Raw genomic sequence first — 22259 nt, 5'->3', positions numbered from 1 at the left:
CATTTAAGAGATATTTGGATGGGTATATGAATAGGAAGGGTATCTGGGAATAAGGGCTGACTGCTGGCAGGTGGGACTAGATTGGGTTCGGATATCTGTTCGGTATGGACAAGTTGGACCGAAGGGTCTGTTTCCATTCTGTACATCTCTATGATTCTATGACTCAGTGACTAAGCAGGATTGGCATTTCATGCGGGTATGATCCTCCAGAACAGTGGCATTGAGCAAACACCGCATATTCTGTACCCCTGACACACTGTCTATGTTGGTATTCTTTACTTTTTTTTACTGTATGTTTCCTTATAAAATGTTTATGCTATTCACATTTTTTAATGTGTTCAGTGAAATTGATCTCAAAAAATCTGAACATAGTTTCATGTACCGTTCAATTTTGGAAATGGATGTTATTGGACAGATTTGTTTACATAACATTAATTTTATTTTTACTCTTGCCTCCAATATGTCAGCTTAATTTGTCCCTTAATTAATGTGAACCAAGGCCATATAATAGTTCATTTGCCGTTATGCTTCCATTTCTGTTTTGCCCTGGTTTAAATTAATGGACATCTAATTCTCACTCTCATTGTATTTCTTTATTTTGCAGTTGACTCTGTTCAAAGTTCATTCTGCCAACTGTATTTGAACACTATAGCCATCCAGCTGTTGTTTGCTCTTGAATTGTTAATTTTTTACAGTAGTAAATGTCTGATGTTACACAGAAACAATAATCTGAGCTATTGGTCATGAGGTCAGTGTCAGACAATATTGTAGTGTAAACTAGTAAAAGGAAAACGTTTACTTTTGGCATACGCCAGGGCCACTTTCTTCTCTGCGATGGCTAACCAGGACACTCAGCCACTCTCATCACCTGCCGTTAGGGACATTAGGAGGATTGCAGATTGACAATCTTGTCTGGCCACATTACAAACAAGCATTCCATGGCTAATAAGTCCTGGCTTCAAATGAAACCGAGGGCTTCTGACCACAGGCAGGGTCGTTACCAATGTGCCAGAAGAACACTTCCTTCCTGTTTCATTTCTTATCATTGCAAACGTACATTGACTTTTATCAAATCTCATTGCAGTGATACTGGGGTATATTATTTGTGTAAGAATTGTGTTTATTTGTGTGTATTATGGATCAGGCCAGACCCCATCAAAACATTTCAAGAAAGTATCCCAGACCCCAACTTTGCTAGTTGTGTTAAGCCAGTGTACAGTGGGTATTCCAGGAGGTATGCAGCGGCCCAACTACTTAGTTTTAATCAAAAGAGAACATATTTACAAGCATACTGAATGAAACACGAACAAAAGAGGACAGAATACAGAATAACCTAACCTATCCGAAAACCCACAGATTCTCCCAACTTAATGATGCTGTTCTAAATATTTGCAACAATCCCAATAAACACTCATTTGCTAAAAAAAAGAAAAAAAATCCAACCCATGGCCTTCCAGGAGAGATGTCAGAGAGAGGAACAGCATGGACCTGCTTCTTTGGGTCCAGCAGCTTCACAACTGACTGCTTGCTAAAACCAAATCAAACCAAACCAGAGACAAGCTGGGCTGGGAGAATTGGTCACTCCCCTTTCATTGTACAAGTGTCATTTTCAAAGTTTAAAAGCTTTTTCAAGCAGATTAATCCCAGACATTTTGGAACCTGTGTCTTTATGGCCTCCTGAAAGGAAAACAAGGACAACATAACCTTGTTAAAAGAGCAGCATTATCACAAGTTTGAAAGATTTAAAAAAAAATCTATTTCTTATACATAGATATTGATCCAGAGCTGAAACTATCCTCAGAGTGTTTGATGGAACAGTGTTCAAGAAGCTTTACTCTTTATGTAACCCTTGCTGATAGAAGGTGGTGCTCTGCTGTCAATGAGGAGAAAATGAGGTCTGCAGATACTGGAGATCAGAGCTGAAAATGTGTTGCTGGAAAAGCGCAGCAGGAAAAGGGGTTATGCCCGAAACGTCGATTCTCCTGTTCCCTGGATGCTGCCTGACCTGCTGCGCTTTTCCAGCAACACATTTTCAGCTCTGCTGTCAATGCTAAAACAGTGCCAGTCAATTAATGTGTGATATTCCAGACTGTGATCATATTTTGTATATTTTTCAGTTTTGCGCATAAGCCAGTTCAGAAGTACCATTAAATTAGCAATCAGTAATTCTGCTTCTCCATGTGTTTGGTTTGACAGAACTGCAGTGGCTTTCATGATGATGAGAGATTTTAGTTTGTACTGGTTCTGATTTACTCAGCCTTGTACAATATGTAACGGCAAGAAAAGTATCTCTTTCTCTCTCATCCCCCTCTGTCCATTTATGTTTCTTTGTCTCCCTGACATTCAGACTTATTGGTCTTTCTGTCCATCACTCCTTCCCTGTTATTGTCTCCTCTTTTAACCTGTCTATACTCCGTACTCTCACCCTGTCACACTCTTGTCTCTCTCACCGTTGTTTTTTAAAACTTTCTGGTTCCTTGCTTCCTCAGTCTTTCGGTCTCTTTGACTCCCCTTGTTTTCTTCCATCTCTACACCTTGATTAGTAAGTTGCATGCTTTGTGAGTCTGTTGTAAATTCTCTAAGTTTTAGTGTCTTTCAATCCAACAGGATAGCACTGGCTTAGTGATGCAGCTTTCCTTCAGTAGTTTCTTTCTTATTTCGTGATGCATTTTCCAACACAGCTAATTTGATGTTAAGGATAAACCAGGAGTCGTCCATGCATTGCATGCTGTGAAAGTTGCAGCAATCCTTTTGAATGATGAGCCAGAGGAAAGGGGCCTCACAGATGTCCCGTCCTCACATTAAAAATTCTATCCTGATGCAGGATCTGTAGGAACAAAAACAGAATCTGCTTGAAAAGCTTAGCAACATTCAAAAGCTTTGCATTGAGTGATGCACAATTCCTAGGAAAGGTCACTCAATCCGAAACGTTAACTCTGAATTCTCTCCACAGATGCTGCCAGGCTTGCTGAGCTTTCCTAACAATTTCTGCTGTTATTTTTGATTTATGGCATCGGCTGTTCTTTTGTTTTTTTTCTCTCAAATCTGCAGGAACTGTTCTAGGGTCTAAACTCTCATGGAAAATGACCACCAATATATTATTTCTAAGGTCTCTTCTCTAAGTACAGAGGAGCCTCGATTATCCAAACATTGATTATCCGAATTTTGATTTATCCGAACAAGATTGAAAGGTCCCGATGCTTGGCTAAACTGTATTATCCAACATTCAATTATCTGAACTGTCGAATATCCGAACAAAATACTCCCCGCCGGTGTCATTCGGATAATCGAGGTTCCCCTGTACTTTGGACCCAGGCCCTTTTTCAGCCCCTTCAATCCCATCAATTTATCAAACACAATTTCTCTACAAATGCATATTTGTTTCAGTTTCCCTCATTCGTACAAAACTCTGGGCTCCGTCTCATTTTCCTATTTCACATATTCCTCGTTCCACATTACAAATGCACCCATTTATAACTGTAAGTTTCTACAACAGTAGTTTTTAAACTCTTTCTCTTTACATGCCCATAGAAACTGCTACAGCAAGCTTACTCTCATTCTCTATTTTCCCATTCTTAATCAAACCCTTAAACCTCCTTTGCTAATTTCTAAACTGTTCCCGATCCTCAGGACTATTGCTTTCCTTTGCCAATTTGTATGTCTGCCTTTTGCATCTCATACCCTCTACCTTCCCCCATAAGCCACGGTTTGGCCATTGTTCTCTTTGTTGTCTTGCACCAATCAGGAATAAACAATCTTTGTGTTTCACCCATTTGTTCCTTGAATGTTTGCCATTGCCTATCAACTGTCATTCCTTTCCGTACACATGGCAGATGGAGTACAATGTTAATAAATCTGAATTGAAACTTTATTGCTGGAACAGCACAGCAGGTCAGGCAGCATCCAGTCAGGATGCTGCCTGACCTGCTGTGCTGTTCCAGCAATAAAGTTTCAACTTTGATCTCCAGCATCTGCAGACCTCACTTTCTCCTCCTAATAAATCTGAAGTCATACTTTTTGGTAGGAATAACAGTAAAAAGGACTCTCACTTGAACGGTCAAACAATTATAGCATACTGCTGTGCAGCAGGACTTGGGTGTCCTTGTGCGTGAATCACAGAAAGATGGTCTTCAGGGGCAAGAGGTAATTAAGACAGAAAATGGATTCTTTTCCCTCTTTGCTAAAGCGTTTGAGTTTAACAGCAGGGAGTTTATGTTGCAGCTGTATAGGGTGCAATTTTGGTCTCCTTACTTGATAAGGATATACTGGCACTTGAGGGGGCGCAGAGGAGGTTCATTAGGTTGACTCCGGAGTTGAGGGGTTTGGTTTATGACGAGACACTGAGTAGCCTGAGATCATATTCATTAGAATTTAGAGGAATGAGGAGGGATATTCTAAACACATATAAAATTATGAAGAGATTGGATAAGATAGAAGTAGAGAGGATGTTTCCACCTGCTAGGAAATTAGGACACGGGGTCATAGCCACAAAATTGGGGGGAGCAGACTTAGGTCTGAACTAAAAAGAAATTTATTCACGCAGAGGGTTGTGAACCTATGAAATTACCTGCCCAGTGGAGTGGTTGTGGCTTCCTCAGTAAATGGTTTTAAAGCTAAGAGAGAGATCTTGTTGAACAGTAAAGGAATGAAGTGCCATGGTAAGAAGGTGGGTAAGTGGAGCTGAGGCCATGAAAAGACCAGCCCTGATCTTATTGAATGACAGAGCAGGCTCAAAAGGCTGGACGGACCCCTCCTGTTCCTAGTTCTTATGTCCGTATGTAAGCTTTCCCAATCCATCCTTGCAAAGCTCATGGATCATTCCATCATAGTTTCCCTTATTAAGATTTAGGACCCTAGTTACAAAATCAACTCCCTCATGTTCCACTTGATGAAGTGTACACCTGTATATGTGTGTGCATCTGGACCAGATCGATGGCTGTGGGTCAAGGAGATCACTCACCAGTACCTTCTCAAGGATACTGAGGAGTGGGCAGCAACTCCTGGCTTTACCATGAATGCCCTGATCCTAGGAAAGAATGAAATGAATATACTGAGGCTACTTGTGAAATCAGCCCTGCATCCTATTGAATATTCTACAGATATTCACACAGATGCTTTGCAGAATTTCCTTTTCTCTCTGCCTTATATTTCTGTGATCCAAGTCCACAATAGGTATTCCTGCACTCTATTCTTTTACCATTTAATTTCAGGTCTGTTTGTTCAGAAGACTGTAAGTAATATCAATCGAATTACATCCTTTGAGGATTTGGTTACAATGTATATAGACACTTTGAGCTGGTGACAGTTTCAAGTCAAGTTTGGAATATTTGATACGGAAAATGAAGTATCCCTTCAGTGTCGTACCAATAATCCCTGATGTTGATGCCGTTTTCTGCCCTATACTTGTAGCTGTTGCAGTGTCTGGTAAGTAATATCTGTCCATATCTGTGTAACTGGTCAACCATTTCTGTTTTGAATGTAATCAATAATCTGGGCAAGAATGGTGCTCAAAACAATGCCACTAATGAGAATTGTTTCTCTTCCTAAACAGTTAATTCAATCTTACTTCAACATTTTTCAAACTCAGCTGTGAACTAATTGTGAACCTTGTCAAATGTAATGTAGTAAATCAACAAATTGGTCCAACAGTGGAAACACTCGATGGTGATTGATTAAACATGGAAACATGAAACTTTGCGAATAGAGCCAACTTGTAGCATGTTTCTTTCATAACTGAAGACAAAAGATTGGGGGACATGAATGATAAAGAAACACGATTTGAGTTCATAATTCTGGGATCATTGGCAATTGTTTCATTGTTTATGGGTGATTTCACTGAAAAGCGATTTACACTGTTTGGAGATTTCTGCCTTGGATCACAGAGGTCAGTGAAGTTAATACCATAAACGATTTCGTCATTATCTTATCCAGGACCTCCAGACTCAAGTCTGGACAGCTCATGTTCGTATCTTCTTATGTCTTCAACAAAGTATTCACTATTACTTTTATTCTCTCTTGGTTCACGTATGGTGCTGGCTGGCAATGTATAGCCCATCCATATTTGTCATTGAGAAGTACTGATGAGCTACTTTCTTGAACCACAACAGTCCATGTGTTGTCGGTAGACCCACAATTGATAATTCTAGGATTTTGACCCACCAACGCAGAAGAAAAAGTGATATGTTTCTAAAGTTAAGATGATGAGTGGTTTGATCATGGAATTGCAGGTGTTAGCATTCACATGTATCTGCTGCCCTCATGGCTCGAGATTGAAGTGTTCGTGAGTGGTGCTGTCTCTGGATATAGGACATATCTGTCTGCATGGTATCTTGTAGGTAACACACACTGCAGCTACTATGTGTTGGTGATGGAAGATGTGAATACTTGTGGACATGGTGCTAGATAAGCAGTCTGCTTTATCCTGGCTGGTGTCAATCATCTTCTTCAGTGTTGTTGCAGCTGCAACTATCCAGGCAATGGATAGTGGTTCATCATACTCCTATATTGCAGATGTCAGACAGGAATTGGGAGTGAGGAAGGTGAATTACTCAGTGCAGTATTCCAAGCTATTTATTTGCTGCTGCAGCCATTGTATTTCCGGTGTGTCCAGTTGAGTTGACAGTAGGGAATTCAGTGATGGTAATGGTATTAGAGTTAAAGAATTATCGAGATGTACAGAAAGGAAACAATGCCTTCGATCCAACCCGTCCATCCTGACAAGATATCCTCGAAGAATCTAGTCCCATTTGCCAGCATCTGCCTGTATCCCCCTAAACTCTTCCTCTTCATGTATCCATCCAGATGCCTTTTAAATGTTGTAATTATACCAGTTAACACTACTTCCTCTGGCAGCTCATTCCATACACGCACCACCCTCTGTGTCAAAAGTTGCCCCATCAGTCCATTTTAGATCTTTTCCTTCTAACTCTAAACTGATGCCCTCAAGATTTGGACTCACCCACCCCGGGGAAAAAAAATTGTCTATTTACCCTATCCATTCCCCTCATAACTTTATAAACCTCAGTGAATTCACCCATCAGCCGGTGATGCTACAGGGAATATAGCCCCAGTCTATTCAACCTCTCCCTATAGCTTAAATCCTTCAATCCTGGCAACATCCTTGTAAATCTTTTCTGTACTCTTCCAAGTTTCACAACATCCTTCCTATTGCAGGGAGACCAGAACTGCCCACAGTATTCCAAAAGTTGCCAAACCAATGTTATGTACAGCTGCAACATGACATCGCAGTTTCTGTACTCGATGTATTGACCAATAAAGGCAAAATTGTTTCTTGCATGGTGCACAGTTTACTTTGCACTTCTGAACTTATATCGATCATTGATCAGGCAGCTGAAGATGCTTGGGCCAAGGGCATTACCCTGACGAACACCATCAGACCATAAGACAAGGGAACAGAAAATAGTCTATTCAACCCATCGAGTCTACTCCACCACTAATAAGTATCTGATTATGGCTATAAACCCACCAAAACACTAAAACATCAACTAATGAACTTGAAAGACCCTCTACAGACAACAAGCAAAGTGTCATTTACAAAATACTGTACAAGAACTGTAACAAAGACTACATTGGACAAACAGGCAGAAAACTAGCCACCAGGATATGTGAACACCAACTACCCCAAAAAACGACATGACTCTCTCTCACTAATATTCTCACATACAGATAAGGAAGGACACCACTTCGACTGCATCAACACATCCATCTTAGCACAAGCCAAACAGAGACATGCACGAGAATTCCTAGAAGCATGGCATTACAATCGGAACACGATCAACAGGCACATCGAATTCGTCCCCATCTACCACCCCCTGAGAAAACGAACAGGAATGACATCACCACAGGAAATGACATCCACAGCCCAAAGAAATCTAAATATATGAATAGAAAGCAGGAATCATGAACAGTGTTTCGCCTGGAGGACCAATGAAGACGTTACCTGGTAGGGTAATGAAACATCTGGAAATGAAACTTCCAGCACAGCGAGCAAACCTACATCCAATACCTCAGACTAAGAGAACAGAATGCAAAATATTGTGTTACAGCTACAGAGAGGATGCAGAGAATGAACAATTCTAATACAGAGCATACAACATTGTACAGTACAGCACAGTATAGTGTCTTCAGCCCATGATGTTGTGCCAAGTATTAATCTTAATTTAAGATCAACCTAACCTACACATCCCTCAATTTACTGTTGTCCATATGCTTGTCCAACAGTTTCTTAAATGTCCCCACTGTCTCTGACTTTACAACCACCGCAGGCAGTGCATACCACGCACCCACCCCTCTCTGCATAAAGAAACTACTTCTGACAGCTCCCCGACACCTTCTTCCAATCACCTTAAAATTATGACCCCTCGTGACAGCTATTTCTGCCCTGGGAACAAGTCTCTGGTTATCTATCTATGCCTCTCATTACCGTGTACAGCTCTGTCAAGTCTCTTATCTTCCTTTAGTGTGAAATGCGCTAACTCACACAATCTCTCTTCATAAGACAAGCCCTTGAATCCAGGCAGCATCCTGGTAAATCTCCTCTTCACCCTCACTAAATCAACCAGAACTGAACATAATATTCTGAGTGTGGTCTCGTCGGGGATTTATAGACCTGCAGCAAAACCTCACGGCTCTTAAACTCAATCCCCCAGTTAATGAAAGCCATTATATGCCTTCTTAACAACCCTTTCAGCTTGGGCTGGCAACTTTGGAGGATCTACATATATGGACCACAAGATCCTTCTGTTCCTCCACACTGCCAAGATCCTACATTTAACCCTCTCCTGCATTCAAATTTGACTTTCCAAAACGAATCATTTCACATTTACCCATGTTGAACTCCTTCTGTCACTTCTGACCCCAGCTCTGCATCCTGTCAATGTCTTGTTGCAACAGCCTGAAACAGCCCTCAACACTATCTACAAAACCACCAACCTTTGTGTCATCGGCAAACTTAATAACCCACCCTTTCACTTCTTCATCCAAGTCATTTATAAAATCTACAAAGAACGGAGGCCCAAGAACACATTCCTGTGGGACACCACTGGTCACTGACTTCGAGGCAGAACACTTTGCATCTGTTACCACTCGCTGTCATCTTTTGACCAGCCAGTTCTGTATCCAGACACTCAAATTTCCCTGGATTCCATAACACCTAAATGTCTAAATGAGCTAGCATGGGGAACCTTATCAAATGCCTTAATCCATTTTTACCACATCTACTTCTCAGCCTTCGTCAACTTGTCTCATCACATTCTCAAAGAACTCAATAGGGCTTGTGAGGCATGACCTGCCTCACAAAATGTTACACTTAAAAATGTAACATTTGACTGTGAAACAAATACCTGAGCTGAATTGTTGTGTTCCATAATAATTCAAATTTAGCCAATCAGTTAAATTATGCCCCAAGAAACTTAAACCCGATTGAATTTGAATTTTACTGTTTTGGCGACATCAAGCCTCCTATTTGGAAGCCAATTTTGGACACACATTGCCAAATTGCCTTGGATCCCAAGGACTTTTGCATTTTAGATCAGCCTTCCAAGTCGGACATTAATATGAACTTACAGAATTTCAGTAAATCACATCAACTATATTCCCCTCAGCAATATATATATAAAATCACCTTTCTAAATACTCAATTAAATTAGTCAGACAGGATCTCACTGCAACAAATCCATGCCCACTATCCATTGATTTATTGCTGCCTTTCCATATGTTGATTAATCCTGTCCCTTAGAATTGTTTTTCAATAATTTCCATAACATTGATTACAGACTACTGGCCTGTAATTACTTTGCCTATACCTGCTACCCTTCTTGAACAAAGGAACTGCATTAATTATCCTCCAGTCATCTGGCACTTCAGCCTTGCCCAGAATCGTAGATCCAGAGAGTCACAGAGATGTACAGCACGGAAGCAGACACTTCAATCCAACTCGTCCATGTCGACCAGATATCCCAACCCAATCTAGTCCCACCTGCCAGCACCCAGCCCATATCCCTCCAAACCTTTCCTACTCATATATGCATCCAGATGCCTTTTAAATAATGCAATTGTACCAGCGTCCACCACTTTTTCTGGCAGCTCATTCCATACACACATCACCTTCTGTGTGAAAAGGTTGTCCCTTTGGTCCCTTTTATATCTTTCCCCTCTCAGCCTAAAGCTATGCCCTCTAGTTCTAGACTCCCCCACCCAGGGAAGAGACCTTATCTATTTACCCTATCCACGCCCCTCATGATTTTATGAACCTCTTTAAGGTCACCACTCAGCCTCTGATGCTCCATGGAAAACAGTCCCAGCCTATTCAGCCTTTCTCCGTAGCACAGATCCTCCAATCCTGGCAACATCCTTGTAAATCTTTTCTGAACCCTTTCACATTTCACAACATCCTTCTGATATGAAGGTGACCTGAATTGCACACAATATTCCCAAAGTGGCCTAACCAACCAGCCACAACATGACCTCCTAACTCCAATACTCATAGCTCTGACAAATAAAGAAAATATACCAAAAGCTTTTTTTCACTATCTTATTGACCTGCGACTCTACTTTCAAGAAGATATGAACCTCCACTCCAAGTTCTCTTTGTTCAGCAATAGTCCCTAGGAATTTATAGTCCTGCTAAGAAATCCTTTCCCAAAATGTAGCACTTCGCATTTATCTAAATTAAACTCAATCTGCCACTCCTTAGCCCATTGACCCATCTGATCAAGATCTCGTTTTGATCTGAGATAACCTTCTTTGTTGTCCACTACATTTCCAATTTTGGTGTCATGTGCAAACTTACTAACTATGCCTCCTATGGTCATATCCAAATCAATTATATCAATAACGAAAAGAAGTGGATCAATAACTGATTCTTGTGGCACTCCACTGGTCACAGGCCTCCAGTCTGAAAAACAACCCTCCACCACCACCCTCTGTTTTCTACCTTTGAGCCAGTTCTGTATCCAAATGGCTAGCTCTCCCTGTATTCCATAACCCTGCTAACCTGTCTCCCATAGGAAACCTGGCGGAAAACCTTACTGAAGTCATATAGATCACGTCCATCGTTCTGCTCATTAATCCTCTTTGTTGCTTTTTCAAAAAAAGTAATCAAATTCATGAGTTAAGATTTCCCATGCACAAAGCCATGTTGACTATCCCTAATCAGTCCTTGCCTTTCAAACTACATGTAAATCCTGTTCCTTAGAATTCCCTCCAACAACTGCCCACCACTGTTGTCAAGCTCACTGATCTGTAGTTCCCTGGCTTGTCCTTACCACCTTTCTTAAATAAGTGTACCATGTCAGCAAGCCTCCAATCTTCTGGCACCTCACCTGTGACTATCAATGATACGAATAACTCAGCAAGAGGCGCAGCATTGATTTCTCTAGCTTCCCACAGATTTCTGTGGTACACCTGATCAGGTCCTGGGGATTTATCCAACTTTATGCGTTTCAAGACGTCCAGCACTTCCTGCTCTGTCATAAGGACAGTTTTCAAGATGTCACCATCTATATCCCCACATTCTATATCCTCCATGGTTCTTCACAGTAAATAATAATGCAAAGTATTTGTTTACTCTCTCTCACATCTCCTGCGGCTCAAAGCTGCTTTGCTGATTTTTGACGGGCCCTGTTCACCTCCTAGTTACCCTTTTGTCCTTAATGTATTTGTGAAAGCTCTTTGGTTTCTCTTTAACCCTATTTGCCAAACTATCTAATGTATCCTTTTTGCTCTTCTGATTTTCCTTTAAGTGCACTCCTACTGCCTTTATGCTCTTCTAATGATTCCGTCAATCTGTACTATTTATACCTGATATGTGCTTCCTTCTTTTTCTTTATTTTTGTAGATACATTTATTAGCAAATGGTTTTAAATTTACAGACATGCAAAATTATTGAAAAATACAATCAATAACAAACATCAGTATCATAAAAAGAAAAAAAAACAAATTACAATATCATTGTCTACTAACTACTAACCTACCCCCACAATACAAACAAACCCTAACACTATACAAAGCAACACCAATGAATAAGCAAATAACTAATAGATAAAAAAGGAAGAAAAACAAAAAAAACAACTTAAAAAACAAAAACCAAAGAACAGCTATGCTCAGCACAAAGCTCCCAAACAAAGGAACCGGAGCGTTGTATATATATCCATATTAACTCAGGAGACCCCCCTCCAGGGCTCAGGATATGACAAACCGAAACATCCTGGTTAAGCAAATGGCCTAGTTAAGATAAATGACAAATCTATATCCAAATAATTCAAGTAGCGCTGCCATGTCTTATAAAAATGCTCTGTTGTGTGGTGCACCATGTTTGTAAAAAGGTCCAAGGGAATGTGCTCCATAATTAATTTCCGCCATCTCAGCAAGCCCGGGGGGGGGGGGTTTCTCAGATATCCAGTTCATTACAATATTCTTCCGTCCACAGTATGCAAGAATATAAAATAGTTTCTTCCCATGCCCGTCTAAAGGTGGTAAATTCGGTACATCTAAGAGGAGAGATATCGGGTCTATTTTGACTTCAGTCCTCAATACCCTCCCTATCTCTTCTGCCACAGCGCTCCAATAAACATGGAGCCTGTGGCATGTCCAGAAGCAATGTATAAGAGAACCTACATTTATTTTACATTTGTGGCACACTGAAGATTCCCATTTTTTATATTTTGCCAGATGGTCTGGTGCCAGATGAACCCTGTGCAAAACTTTTAACTGCATAGCGCATGTCCTATTACAGATTGAGATCTTTCAAGCATATGTTCTCCCATATGTTCTCCCATGTTTCAGAAAAGATCGCCACTCCCATCTCTTGCTCCCAGACCTCACATAACCGGTGAATCTCCTGCCAGGCCCTGCCACCCAGCTGGTGATAAAGGGCACTAACCGAAAGGGTGCTTGTGGAACGTAGCAAAAACCTCTCTAAATCGGGCTGAGAGGGCTTAGTGAGAAGCATTGTCTTCTTCTGGATGAAATCCCTAATCTGAAAAAAATGGAAAAGGTCTCTGCTGGCAACCCTTATTTGCAGCTCAGTTGCTCAAAATACATCATAAACTCCCCCTCAAACAGGTCTCCCAAACTAGAAACTCCTCTCGCTGCCCATAGTTTGAACCCTGAGTCCATCATCACTTGTTGGAACCCTAGCATGCCAACTATAGGAGTAAGTGGCAAAGTCTTGGATAAGCATACCTCACTCTGACGCATCGTCCTCCAAGCACTGAGTATACTAATGACAACGGGGTTTCGACAGAGGTCTATAACTGTCCGCATCTTATCCATGAACAGCAGGTTAATAAGAGAGTGGTTTGCCAGGGAGGTCTCAATATACATATTGAATTTGGATCATTACCTACCCAATCGCAGACAAAGCACAGCAGGGAATTCAATTGTAACCTTCTGATATCTGGGAAATCAACTCCTCCCCCTCCTTGAGGCAACTGCAAGTTAGTAAGTTTGATGAGGGGCCGCCCATGATACCAGACAAAGGAATCAAACATCCTATAAGCTTCCACAGGGTTGACCAGGGAAACATGATAGGGGGCATATGCATGGGATAAATCAAACGAGGAACAACATTCATCTTAATGAGAGATATTCTGCCTAACCATGAAATTGGAAGAGTCTCCCATCTCTGGAGATCTCGCCTACTATTGTCAAGCAAGGGAGCAAAGTTTGTCCAAAATAATAGATCAAACTTGGGGGTGATAAAAATGCCGATGTATTGGAACCCTGCCCGTGACCACTTAAAAGGGAACTTAGGGCCACCTTCAACTTCTGGCATATTCTTAAGGTTCCCCAAAGGCATAGTCTCTGATTTTGCAAAGTTAATCTTATATCCTGAAATAGCCTCAAAAAATTGATACATTGTATCAAATTGGGGTACAGATAAAAAGAGAAGGGCATCATCCTCATACAGTGAAATCTTGTGTGCCCTCAATCCCACTTCCAGAGCGGTTATGTCGACGTTCTGACGAATGGCATCTGCAACAACAACTGTGAGAGGGGGCAGCCTTGCCGACTACCCCTACCAATCCTAAAATTCTCAGACTTCACCCCATTGGCAGTGACCGCGGAAAGAGGGTGGCGATATAAAACCTCCACCCACCTACCAAAGACCCCACCCAACCCAAACCGTTCTAAGACATGAAAAAGTTTAGGCCATTCCACCCAGTCAATTGCTTTCTATGCATCTAAGGAAATCATCAACCCCTGAATCGATCGTTGCTGGCAAACCTGGACCATATTCAGAAACTTCTAATATTATTAGAGGACCTACAGGACCTTATAAAGCCTGTATGGTTCTCTTTAATAATCTCAGCGTTAGGATCTTGGACAGAATCTTGAAATCTGAATTTTATAGAGCGATAGGCCTGTATGAGGCACAATCTTCAGGAACCTTCCCCTTCTTAAAAGTTATGGAAATATTAGCTTCTCTCAATGATGTTGGTAGGCATTCATGCATATAGGAGTGATTGTACATCTCCAACATCGGCCCTGACAGAATCCCAATAAACTCCATATAAAACTCACCTGGAGACCATCAGGGCCAGGCGCTTTCCCACTCTGAAGTTGCTGAATTGCCTCCTGTACTTCCTGAACTGTCAAGAGGGCATTAAGGAGAGAAGCTTGTTCCAAGGTTATCCCTGAAATGTTCAGGTTCTTAAAAAAGGCCTCCATTTTAGCCCTCCTGTCTTCGCCAACTTCCCTGATAGAATTCAGAGTAAAAGCCTCATTAATCTTTTTAGCATCGTATGCAAGGACTCCGGCACTGTGTCTGATTGCAGTAATGGACTGGGGATCACGCATTTTCCTTGTCAGGTATGCTAAATACTTCCCTGGCTTATCCTCATGTTCGAACAGCCTTTTTCTAGCAAAAGCAAGTTCTTTCTTTGCATTTTGTGTCAGTATTGAATTTAAGGCCGCCTGGAAGGCTGTGATCTGCTGGAGCTTAATCACTGAAGGTCACGCAAAATGTGCCACCTTGGTGGCTTTCAACTGCATCTCAAGTAGACGCTGCTGTTGCTCCTTCTGTCATTTTCTGGTTACCCAAATAGGAAATAGCTATTCCCCTAGCAAAGGTCTCCCATAGCATAGATGGACTACTAGCTGTGCCTGAGTTGATAGTCAGGAACTCCTGAAACTCCTACAAAAAATATTCCACAAATATGGTATCCTGAAGGAGAAAAGGGTCCAAACGCAAGTGCCACAAACCTAGCCCCTCACTCTTGGCCGTAACCTCCAAGAATACTGCCGCGTGATTAGAGATAGCTATATTCCTAATTTTACATCCCGTAATCGAATACAGAAGGGCAGAGGGAGTCAGATATAAATCAATCCTCGTGTGACATTTATGTGGGTTTGAAAAAAAAGGTGATGTCCCTGCCGGTAGGGTGAAAACATCTCCAAATATCCACCAGCCCCAACTCCTCGCATAAGTCAACAACCTGCTTGGCCTGCGAAGAAATAGTTGAGGGCCCACAAGGCATCCTGTCTACCGTCAGATCCAAAGGACAATTAAAATCCCCCCCTCCGCCATAATAATGTGCACTCAGTTTAGAGAAAGCACTAATCAGAATTTTGAGGGGATGCGCCAGAGGACAGTAGACATTTAAAATGCTATATTCCTCCCCATGTATCAGGGCTTTAAATATCACAAACCGTCCCTGGTCATCTTTTACCTACTCCAATAATGTGAATGGAAGATTTTTCTGGATAAGTACTGCCACTCCCCTACTTTTAGCAGTAAAGGGTGAAAAGAATACCCATTCATAACCCCCTGTTGTAATTTCAGGTGTTCCCCATCATCAAGATGAGTTTCCTGCAACAAAGCGATGTCAACCATTTCTCTCTTAAGGGTAAAAAGCATTTCTTTTTTCCTTTTAACAGGAAAATGACTTTCCTTGATGTTCCAGATGCACCATTTAATAAGCCACTTAGCCATAACCACTTTCAGACACCCTTGAACCACTGGGAGGAAGAACCCTATTTACAAAGTGCTGAGCAAAAGTAAATAAAGACTCATAGAGTCAAATAATTATATATACAAAAACTACCCTATCATATGTATAAACAACTATTATGAACAAAAAACTACAAAGAAAACCAATGATAAAACCTTGAATGGAAGACTCCTCCCCTTGCCCATAGGGGGCCCTCACCTTACCCGTCACCTCCTTCACAGCTCCTTCAAACCGGGACTGTGCCCCAGCCTTAGGCCAGAGAAAAAATCAAGGAGATGATCCTTAAATCAACAGAAAAAAGACCGTCAGGATGAGCACTCCACCCATCCCTGGCTTCATGTCACCCCTATTTGTGACTAAAAGAGAAACAGAACAAGCAATAAAAAGGCGACAACAAAATATTCCATCAGAAAATCCAGATTAAAAAAAATAGGAACAACTTATTCCAAGTAGTTTTCCCCTTTCCAGAAAAGAAATTATTAGGGAGAAAGAAAGGAGTTAAAAAAAAGGAAGGGAAACCATGGGGAAAGAAGGAAAATAGAACAACCATTAACCGTATTCTTCAGGTCAGTCCGTCTATTTCAAAGTGTCTACAAAGTTTTACATTTATCCGCTGAGTCAAATGTATAAACTGAGTCCTCGTGGCTGAAATGGAGTGCTGCGGGCTACCTCATGGAGTACTGGATACTCAGGATCCTCAGCCTCTTTTGAACTTCATCGAAGGACTTCCTTTGTCAAATTAAAGCTGCCGAGAAATCCTAGAAAAACATGATTTTTTTGCCCCTTGTGCAGCAGTGCTTGCAGATCATTTCCCAGTAATCTAGAAGCTTCTATCACTTTTTGCTTGTCCTTATATGAGTGGAACTGCATTGGTACAGGAGGGTGCATTGCACCAGTCCTGACCTGTGCACTGTAACCCGATAAGCTATTTCAATCTGCGGTCTGCTGGACTAATGTGAAGGCCCAAATATTTCGGCAGCCTGCTTTCAAAGAAGCTGACTGTCTGCTCACCTTCCTCACCTTCAGCAAGCCTGACAATTCGGAGATTTATCCTCTGACCTTGATCTTCCAGGTCATCATATACGTCTCGCAAGGCCTGCACATCTCGTTCCAGCAGCTGGTTCCGGCTGGGTGAGGACTCCATCGCAGCTTCCGAGGCCTTAGTTCTACCCTCCACCACCTCCAGCCGCTCCCTAAGGCTCTGGATCTCCTTCTTATGTTTCTACAGCATGGGCACGATAGGTTGGACCTGGGCACGAATCTCCCCACGGATCTCCTCAATCGCAGCCCCAACTTTCAAGGTAAGTCTCTCCATTGCCACAGTGTGAGTCCTGTGAGTCTGTCAGGTCCCCGAGGGAGGGAGGGGGAGCTGTCAGGAGAGGCTGCTGTTGCTGCTGTCTTTGGAATGCCCGGGCAGGGGAGTGTCCTCCCTGCTGCTGTTTACTCAATCCTTTTCCCTTTGGCATCCTTCTCACTCCCAAGTATTAACAAATATGTGTTCTGTATGGTTTTAAACTAATAATTTCACCACATAAGTTGGTCAGTGATGGCAAAAAACACCAGTATGCCTTGGCTGTTCGGCAGAGCTGTCCACAGCAGTTCTACAGAATCGCCGCCATCTTGCTCTGTCCCCCTTTTTTTCTTAACCAAAGCCATAATTTCTCTAGTCATCCGGTATTCCCTGCCCATACCAGCCCTTCCATTCACCCTAACAGGAATACACTGTCTCTGGACTTTCGTTTTCTCATTTCTAAAAGCTTCCCATTTTCCACTTGTCCTTTTACCTGTGAACATCTGCTCCCAAGCAGCTTTTGAAAGTTCTTGCCTCATACCGTCAAAATTAGTCTTCCTCCAATTTAGAACTTTAATTGTTAGATCTGGTCTATTCTTTTCCATCACTATTTAAAAACTAATAGAATTATGGTCGCTGTCCCCAAAATGTTCCCCCACTGACACCTCAGTCACCTGCCCTGCCTTATTTCCCAAGAGTGGTCAGATTAGATTAGATTAAATTACTTTACAGTGTGGAAACAGGCCCTTCGGCCCAACAAGTCCACACCGACCCGCCGAAGCGCACCCACCCAGACCCATTTCCCTACATTTACCCCTGCACCTAACACTATGGGCAATTTAGCGTGGCCAATTCACCTAATCTGCACATTTTTGGAGTGTGGGAGGAAACCGGAGCACCCGGAGGAACCCACGCAGACACGGGGAGAACGTGCAAACTCCACACAGTCAGTCGCCTGGAGTCAGGTTTTGTAGCTTCTCCAGTAGGTACATCCACATACTGAATCAGAAGAGTTTCTTGTACTCTCTGAACAAATTCCTCTCCCTCTAAACCCTTGACACTATGACAGTTCCAGTCTATGCTTGGAAAGTTAAAATCCCCTACCACAATCATTCTATCATTCTTGCAATTAAGTGAAATCTTCTTACAAATTTGTTTCTCAATTTCCCGCTGACAATTAGGGGGTCTATAATAAATCCCAATGAGACGACACGGCACGGTGGACGGCACGGTGGCACAGTGGTTAGCACTGCTGCCTCACAGTGCCACAGACCCGGGTTCAATTCCCGCCTCAGGCGACTGACTGTGTGGAGTTGCACATTCTCCCCGTGTCTGTGTGGGTGTGCTCCGGTTTCCTCCCACAGTCCAAAGATGTGCAGGGTCAGGTGAATTGGCCATGCTAAATTGTCCGTAGTGTTAGGTAAGGGGTAAATGTCGGGGTATGGGTGGGTTGCGCGTCGGTGTGGACTTGTTGGGCCGAAGGGTCTGTTTCCACATTGTAAAGTAATCTAAATCTAATCTAATCCCTTTCTTATTTCTCAGTTCCACTCAAATAACTTTCCTGGGTGTATTTCCAGGAATATCCTCCCTCAGTACAGCTGTAATGCTATCCCTTATCAAAAATGCCACTCTCCCTCCTCCATTGCCACCCTTTCTATCATTCCTGTACCATTTGTATCCTGGAACATTAAGCTGCCAGTCCTGTCCATCTCTGAGCCATATTTCTGTCATTGCAATAATATCCCAGTCCCATGCTCTGAGTTCACCTGCCTTCCCTGTTAGGCCTCTTGCAGTGAAATGAGTCTGTTTAATTTATCAGTCCTACTTTGTTCTCTGCTTTGTTCCTGCCTGCCCTCCTTTTTCACTTGCTTCTTTTCTCAACTGTACCAGTCTCAGATTGATCTCTTTTTTCAGTATCTCCCTGGATCCCACCCACCCCCACCTGACTAGTTGAAATCCTCCTGAGCAGTTCTAACAAATCTCCCTGCCAGTATAGTAGTCCCCTTCCAATTCAGGTGCAATCCAATCTTCTTGTACAGATCACTTGTACCCCAGAAGAGATTCCAATGACCCATAAATGTGAATCCTTCTCCCATACAGCAGCTGTTCAGCTACGCACCCATCTGTTGTATCTTCCTATTCTTATCCTCACAAGCTCGTAGCACCAGGAGTAATCCAGATCCTTCTACCCTTGAAAGCCTCCTTTTTAAATGGCTGCTAAACTCTCTATATTCTCCCTTCAGAATTTCATCCTTTTCCCTTCAAACGTCATTAGTTCCAATGTGTACAATGACCTCCTGCTGGTGCCTCTCCCCCTAGAGAACATTCTGCAACCTCTCTGGGACATCCTTGATACTGGCACCAGGGAGGCAACACAACATTCTGATTTTTCGCTGCTGGCCACAGACCACGCCTGTCTGTGCCTTTGACTAGATAGTCCCCTAACACAATCGATCTCTTGGAACCCGACATACCCCACATTACATTAGACCCTGTCTTGATACAGGAAACTTGACTGTTTATGCTACGTTCCCCTGAGAATCAAATCATGCCCTACATTTTCCAAAACTGCATACTTGTTTGAAATGGGGATAGCCATAGAAGACTCCTGCACTAACTGCTTACCTCTCTTACATTTCTTGGAGTTAACCAATCTATCTGATTGTATCTGCAGCTTTTCTCCCTGCCTAAAAGTTCCATCGATCACACTGCCTTGCTCTTGTAAATTTCTCATTGCCTCTAACTGTTGCTCCAACTGATCCAGTTGATCTGACAGGATTCACAAACAATGAGATTTATTGCAGATAGACTCCTCAGTAACCCGTAAACTCTCTCAATACTTGGCATAGACGGGTTGGACCGAAGGGTCTGTTACCATGCTGTACATCTCTAAGACGCTATGAGCATATTACTCCACTAATTGCTCCTTTCGATCCGCAGATCCACAAAATAGCATCATCTCATTTCTCTACAAAACACTGTTCAAAGCTAACTTACATTTATGGCTTATTTTTTAAAAATTTAATCAAGAAACAGATCCCAATAAAAAATATGTACGCAAGAAAGATCCCACTCTACTCACTATTGTAGATTTACAGCAAGGCTATACTTAAAACTATTCACTTCTCTGTTTCTGTGCTGGAACCTCTCACAAACAAGTGATCGGTTGTGAATTTTTCCTAGGCACACTCTGACATCCAGTGATACATGAATTCAAACAGCAAAGGCAGGAACTGCGCAGATTCACTGCTGTCAAGTTTCGAGTGGTGCTGGAAAAACACAGCAGGTCAGGCAGCATCTGCGGAGCAGGAAAATCGAGCTGCTCCCATTTATCTCTCCACCCCGGAGACTCACTGCCTCATTCCTGATGACGGGCTTTTGCCCGAAACATCGATTTTCCTGTTCCTCGGATGCTGTCTGGCATACTTTTCCAGTACCACTGTAATCTTGACTCTGATCTCCAGTATCTGCAGTTTTCATTTTCACCGGCTCACTGCTGTGTCAGTTAGCAGTGTGGGTTTCTTTACCTCTCTCCCTTACAGACTATGTGCTCGCCCGCTTTGTCTGTCTTTCTCCCTTTTAAATGTGCCTTTGTTTTGCCGCATTTTTCCCCAAAGTTCCAGTGAAATAGTAAATAATCAATCAACGTATTAAAAGAAATCTGAGGATATCACTAACATAATGAGCGGAAGCATTTTATACACATTAACCATTTGAAAATATAGCGACATTTTATAAGGCTCCACTCAGGAGATTATTTAAAAATGAAAGTATATGAGAGTGGAGGTATTGTGACATAAGTTGGTAACTGATTGATAGGAGGTAAGGTGTTGGAATGAAGACAAGTTTCTCTGCTGATATATGATTACTGGCGGTCACGAAATCTGTACTGTTGCATCAGCTTTTGATAGTTTTACAGTAACTGCTATGAATGAATAAAGATCTGTGTACCCAAGCTTTCTGATGGTGCCAAGCCAAGTGATGCAGTAATGTAAGTGATGGAGGTGAAAAATAAGTGAGGAATCATTTCTATACTGGGTGGACTAAACTGTGTCAGATAGAGTTCAATGTATGTAAGTGCAAAATCATCCACTTTGAAGCTAAGAAAGATCGATCAGACTATTTTTTGACATAATATGAATTCAGGAACTGGTAGGCAGTCATGAAATAATTTTAAAGGCTGATCAAATGCTAACTTGCATCTCAATGGGACTGTAATACAAATGGATTCAAAGCTGTGCTATTTTAGATTACTTACAGTGTGGAAACAAGCCCTTCGGCCCAACAAGTCCACACCGTCCCACCCCCACCCAGACCCATTCCCCTACATTTACCCTTTCACCTAACACTACGGGCAATTTAGCATGGCCAATTCACCTAACCTGTACATCTTTGGACTGTGGGAGGAAACCGGCTCACCCGGAGGAAACCCACGCGGAAATGGGGAGAATGTGCAACTCCACACAGTCAGTCGCCTGAGGCAGGATTTGAAGCCAGGTGTCTGGCGCTGTGAGGCAGCAGTGCTAACCACTGTGCCACCGTGCCGCCCAATGCTTTTATTCATAGCAGTGTTTGAATGATCTAGTTTCTTTCCGGGTTCTTTAACTTGAAGAAGGATATGTTGGTTCGAGAGGGGGGTGTAAATTCACCAGAATGGCATTAGGAGCTCATAAGACTTAATTTTTCAGGTCATATTAGTTAAACTAAGATTGCATCCCTTTAAGTATTGAAGCTAATTTCAATCTAGTTAAAATATTTAGTACTTAATAATAATCAATTAGATTAGAATCACAGACTGTTCGGATGTCAGGAACACTTCTTGGAAATCAGTATCAGATTTCCTAAAAGCTGCTTTGTCTAGGTTAATGTGGATATGAAGCAAGGTAGTTTAGATTATGTTCAGATAAAAAAAAAATCAGCTTTAGATCAGAAAAGGATTTAACAACATGGGAAAAGTTCAAACACAGTTCCTATGGTTGTCAATGGATGTGGAT

This window comes from Chiloscyllium plagiosum, unplaced genomic scaffold, assembly GCF_037043375.1.
Source record: "Chiloscyllium plagiosum isolate Xiang-an unplaced genomic scaffold, Cpla_swu_hap1 HiC_scaffold_17, whole genome shotgun sequence".
Classification (NCBI taxonomy): Eukaryota; Metazoa; Chordata; class Chondrichthyes; order Orectolobiformes; family Hemiscylliidae; genus Chiloscyllium; species Chiloscyllium plagiosum.
Note: the sequence above shows the minus strand (reverse complement) of the source record.